Source organism: Hibiscus syriacus, unplaced genomic scaffold (genome assembly GCF_006381635.1).
Source record: "Hibiscus syriacus cultivar Baekdansim isolate YM2019G1 unplaced genomic scaffold, ASM638163v2 tig00112289_pilon, whole genome shotgun sequence".
Lineage (NCBI taxonomy): Eukaryota > Viridiplantae > Streptophyta > Magnoliopsida > Malvales > Malvaceae > Hibiscus > Hibiscus syriacus.
Genome location: NW_024063295.1, coordinates 225598 through 232080, shown reverse-complemented (window position 1 = coordinate 232080; position 6483 = coordinate 225598). Strand labels below are relative to the sequence as shown.

At 32.6% G+C, this 6483-nt stretch overlaps 1 pseudogene; it reads left to right on the top strand.

The window, feature by feature from the left end:
- On the top strand, positions 1 to 4323 carry LOC120177414 (annotated as a pseudogene).
- Positions 4324 to 6483: the final 2160 nt, after the last annotated feature.

Sequence of the window (6483 nt, the reverse complement as noted above, 5' to 3'; positions counted from 1 at the left end):
ATGAGGGAGGAGAACAACATACCTCGAGATCGGCCTGATCCAACAACGGACGGCGCGATCGGAGCCCGGGAAAGCCGAAGGGTCTCAACTCTATTTCACGCCATTGGGGGTTGTTTTTTTGCAAAATCGAGCCCATTTATGAGATTAGGAGATCGAGGCGAGTCTTCTGATGAAATTTGGTAGCCAACAGCCACCGGCGGTGGCCGATGAGGGCCAAATGACTGACGAGGGGTCGACTTTTTAGAGAGAACTCTAGAAATAAAAAAAATAAAAAAAAGAAAGAAATTTTAAAAAAGGGAAAAAGTTGTATTTATAGAAAATTTTAGGGGAAATTGCACTCAAGTCCCCCTAACTTGCGCTTGTTTTTGTAAAATGGTCATATGTAAGGACCGAACCTGCTATTTACCCATTTTCGTGCATGTTTTATATTTTTAGGATTATTTGATGTTTAGTCCCCCTAGTTTAGCCGTGTTTTTGCAGTCACCTGCAGGGACTGAATATGATAGTTAACCATTTTTATGCATGCTATATATTTTTAGGATTATTTTCTTTTTAGTCCATCTATGTTTAGCGTGTTTTTACATTTTGGTCATATGTAGTACTTGTTTAATTTTTTTAAAATGTTCTGGACTGATTAGGTAATTTGACCATTTTTCTTTAAAATGTTTTAGGCTAGAAGAGGCCTATGAAGGCCCGAGAAAAGAGAATATTTTTCAATCTTGGTTTACAGGTATTGGAATTGGACCAACTCAACTTCTTATATCATGTGTTTTAGACTTTGAGTTTTGGTATGGTGGCAAACTCATCTCTTGAGGATACACCAGTCCAAAAGCTCTCATTGAAACATTCCTCATTTTGAGTAGCATTGGTGCTATCATGGCTGAAGCTGCAAGCATGACACCAGACTTGGTTAAGAGTTCTGAGGTTGTTGCATCTTTGTTTTCTATATTAGACCACCATACGAGAATCAATCCGGATGACTCCAATGGTTACCTTGCTGTAGAAGTTATTGGATGCATAGAAATCCATGACGTCGATTTTGCATATCCAACTAGGCCTAATGTGATCATCCTAAAAGACTTCTCACTCACCATCAAAGAAGGGAGATCAACATCATTGGTAGGACAAAGCAGTTCCGGAAAATAAAAAATCATTAGTTTGATCGAGAGGTTTTACGATCCTCTAAAAGGAGTAGTGAAGATCGATGGACGAGATATAAGATCATACAACCCAAGGACATTGAGGAAATGTAATATCCCAAAATCGGGGCTAGTGATTAAAATGGAAATTTTGAAACTTTAAGGTTTGATTTTGAAAGATTAAAAAGTTTAGGGACTAAATTGGTAATATTTAGGGGATGATTGTTTAGTAAATATTAAATGAAATAAAGGGTAAAATGGTCTTTTATAAGGAAGGATTTTATTTATCCCTTTATATAGGAGAGCAACACGTGGGAAATGAAGGTTAAAGGCAAACTCTGCAGAAAACTCTCTATTCTTCTTCTTTTTTTTTCTCTTCACCGTGAGAGCCAAAGAAAAGATGAGTATTCTTATTAGCTAATTTCTTGTTAAATTTTAGGGTTGATTATGATCCTTAGATAATACTTAAGCTTAAGGAAAGCTTAAGTCATCTTAAAATCAAGGAATAAAGAAGTTAGGAGAGATTAAAGATAAGAAGTGGTTAAGTGAAATTATGGAAAGAAGTTAGTAATTGAGTTTTGAGGTTAAATTTGAATTGTCATGAATAGAAATAAGAAATTCAAAGTGATAGAATTGAATTCAGAACAAGTGGAAAAATTGGTATGATTCTTGAATTCCATGTAGAGGATAGGATTTTGAGGCTAGAGATGTGATAAATAGATATTAATGACTTTAAGTATGTGTATGTGAGTTAAGAATTTAAAAGGGGTTGAATTATGGCACAATTAAGCTATAATGAAGTGATTTTCATGCTTAAAATTGATTTTTGGGCAAGGGTGTATCGGTACCCATTCAACAGGTACTGATACCTCAAGAGAAAAATTCAACAATATATTCAGAGGGTACTGATAGCTTCAAGAGTGTATCGATACCCCCTTGAAATGGAAAATTTCGAATGTAATTTGGGTATCGATACCTAGGGAGTGTATCGATACACCAGTTAAGGAATGTACTGATACCCTATAGAGTGTATCGATACCTACGTTAAACAAGAAAAGAAATTAGCCTTTCTTTTAGTCTAAGAAATGAAAGATTAGAGTATATCGATTAGAATCTTGATATGGATCCATGTATGATTATATATATATTGAACATAACCATATTCCTAAACAATTGAAGAATTAGAAACGATCGAGAGAGAGAAAGTGATAGAATCAAGCAAGGCTAAGGTGAGTGCATCTTATTTAATAAGATTATATGGAAATTTGACTTGCGATAGTCTATTTTCGATAGTTATAGTACATGAAGTTGTGATTACAAGTATGTGATTAATATGAAATGTATGTATGATTGATTGTATGAGTGTATATGTGATATGTGATCTATGTGAATGTATGTGAATATATGTTTACGGAATAAAGTATGTAATAATATGAGAAAATGATTAATTATGAGAATTAGTATAATAGAGTTATAGAATTTCAAGAGAATTAAAGAAACTAAATAAGATTGAATTATAGAATGAAATGGAAATAATATATCAATTAGGAAACTTAAATATAAAGTAATGATATGAACATATAAGATAAGTTATATGTTAAAGATCTATAGAGCTATATATGAGTACATGTATAAGTGATGTGATTACATGATCACAAAAGATAAGCAATATGATGTGAATGATATGATATGATAAGGAGCTGTGTGATGAGAAGCTATGTGCTTATGTGATAAGAGTATGTGAAATGATATAAAAAGATAATGCCCATATTATGTGTCATGAGATCTAGAGGTATAGTTGACATGCCAAGAGTCGAGGGTTATACGTGGTCCTTCAGGACATATGTGTTCTACGTGGTCCTTCGGGACATATGTGTTCTATGTGGTCCTTCGGGACATAGTGGTCCTTTGGGACAAATTCTACGCGCCCTAGTGGGAATTATACGAGCTATGGTGACAACATTGTGCACAACCTCTATGTACTTGAATATCTTTAGTTCTCACATATGTACAGAGGCTAATAAAGAGATAATAACACATATATGTTTGTGATATGAAATATGTTTAGAAATTATATGATGTGGTGTGTATAGTGTTTGAGCAAGAAGGTTAAATGTAAAGTATATGAATAAAAGATATGACTGTTAATAATGATCTATGTGTGTGTATATATATATATATATTTGTTGCTATGAAATCTGATATGATTTTATATGATGTGATGAAATGAAGTGAGTTTGTATATCATAATAGAGTAAAACACGCATGAAATGTTAAATGTTATAAAGTGCATTAGAAATTTTTATATGCCTCACTAAGTCATCGATTTAGCGTGTGAATGTTTCACACGTAGGTTCTGAGATGAGCTTATGGATCGATGTGAAGCAAGACAGGTCAGCTCTCCTTACCGAAGGTCAGATCAAAAGAAAAATGAATAATATGTATTTTTTATTTTATAAAAATCTAATTGGCATGTATTTAAGGAAAAGTAAATAGTATAAGCTCTGAACAGTTTTGTAAACGTTTTTGAGTAAATATATGTAAATTATTTAGTATGCTCTAAATAGAATTTGAATATTTCTCAATTTGATATAAAGAAATGGTTTAAAAGGTTGATGTGACATATCGGACTCGTATTTGGGTCAGATATGGGTTGGGGGTGTTACAGGAAACATATAGCACTTGTCAGCCAAGAGCCAACATTATTTGCTGGCACAATAAGAGAGAACATTTTATACGGAGTATCTAGAGAAACTAATGAATCCAAACTCATTGAAGCTGCTAAAGCAGCTAATGCACATGATTTTATTGCAGGCCTAGCAAAAGGTTACGAAACATGGTGTGGATATAAAGGAGTGCAATTATTTGGCGGCCAAAAACAACGGATAGCGATAGCCCGAGCCGTATTAAAAGATCCGACAATCTTATTATTAGATGAAGCAACCAGTGCACTTGACAGTAAATCCGATAAATCGGTACAAGAGGCATTAGAGAGGATAATGGTGGGAAGAACAAGTGTTGTTGTGGCACATAAGCTAAGCATAATTCAAGACTGTGATCTTATTGTTGTGATAAAACAAGGGAAAGTGGTGGAGACAGGTAATCATTCATCTTTGTTAGCCAAGGGGCCAAGAGGAGCTTACCACTCTTTGGTTAATCTTCAAAAGAGAGACACATAATTCTACTCGATTATTCAAATGAGTTATTGGGTATTGTAAATATGTATAGTACATGGTTCGATCCAATCCGATAATGTCATGATTTTAAATGAAATTTGGACTTCGGATCGGATTAGATTTATTCTTAAGCTTAATCAGGTTGGGTTCAGTTCGGATTTAAAGAGAATCCACTTTATCTAATGTAATTACAAAATATCCTTGTATATATTATATATATTTTTAGTTAAGCTTTGACTATATTATATATATATATATATATATATATAAGTTTAGCATATAAGTTACTAGAATTATTGTACTAGTAAATTTTAATTTTATGATATTTTCTTGGTGTAAGATGAAGATAAGTTTGTTGAACCCAATTCTTGAAATGGTTTTGTTTATATTTCTTCAAGATAACTCCTGCATAAAAATAATTCAGCTTTTTATTTTCTTTTGATTTCTGGTTTACAGGGATGAGGCTGCTACCGTAAGTTGTTTTTACTTCGTCCATTGCTATTAGATTGTTTTGTTCATCACGTTGAATTCAGTGATTTCTGTTGAACCCAATTGTTGGTAATCTCGGCTGCTCGAAGAAATGGGTGGATTTTTTGTGTGTTTTTGCTATGGGGTTAATTTTTTTCATTATGTTCCCTCCTCCCCCTCTGATGATAAATTATAGATGATATACCCCGTTTTTTTTTATCTATTTTAGTTTTGTTTTTTTGTTTGCATGCACGGGTTGAGGACTCTGAATAGTAGAGGGATTTCGCCCCTCCCCTCGACAGACTGGTGCTACAGTTTTTTTTTTACTGTTGCAGTAGGTACGATCGGTGGTAGCTGCACGATCAGATCCATGGGCGCGTGAGGTTGTCAGAGAGACACACGTGAATCTCACGAGCGAGATCTGACGATTGATGCCCTTTCAATCTGACGGCTGACTTTCTCTGGCGGCGGCGGTAATAGCTCTTTAAGGTAAAACCCTAGTTCTTGTTGCATATGGGTCGTTGGATCTCACCAGATCCAACAGTGGATAAGTGACTACGCGGATGGTGAGGGCCTTCTTATCCAAACCCTAGTTGGGACTTGGGTTGCTGTTGGGCCTCCAACCGATTGGACAACTTGCATTTGGGCATACGGGTTCAACATTTGTAACATTTGGGCCTGTAATCGAAAACCAATGAAAGTTAAATGTTGTTTCAAATTTCAGCCATCATCTCATATATGTAATATAATATATTATGTATATATAATATATTATTATATATATATATATATATATATATATATATATATATATATATATATATATATATATATATATATATATATATATAATATATATATATATATATATACACCGTAAACTAATAACTAATAATTTCCCATATTAATAACACTATACATATAATCTTAGCTAATATATATAACTAACTAATGATGATAATTAATAATACATATATATATATATATATATATATATATATATATATATATATATAGACAGCATGCATAACTAGTAATAATAACTAATATGAACATATATATACACGCAAATGAAACTTGGACAAAAACTCCAGACAAAATGAGTATCTGCAATATGGAAAGAGTATATATGTATGAGTATCATAAAATAATCTATAATATTTAATATTATATCTAGAATTATCTATTAGAAGAATTTAGATATTTGTAATATTAAATGGATAAGATATTGACGTGTTAAAAATCAATGGCCACTAAACTATAAATAAGGTGAGTTTTACCATTGTTGTAAGAGTGAAAAAAGGGATAAAAGTTTCAAAATTGTGAGTTAGAGAAATAGAGCTTAAAGGTAAAGAAGATAAAATTTGTGAGGGTGTAACATTGTAATTAAATTTTATCTTAATATAAGTGTTATCTTCTTGATTTTTTCGGTTAAATCTTGGTTTGTAAGTTCTTAGTTTTATTATATGGTCAGTTCTGCTGTCTAATTGATAAATGGTCGGTTATACTGTCTTATTGATATTTGGTTAACCTTAGTATTATTGTACACAAAGAATTATAGAATAAAAGATAAAGCAACGTCATATAATTGGTGTAATATTAGCTTAATATCTAAGTCCTTTCTGGTGAGTGAGTTGAGCTTGTTAAATTTCCAACTTAGCACTCAAGTTTTGAGGCATTGACGTCTGCTGATCATTGAT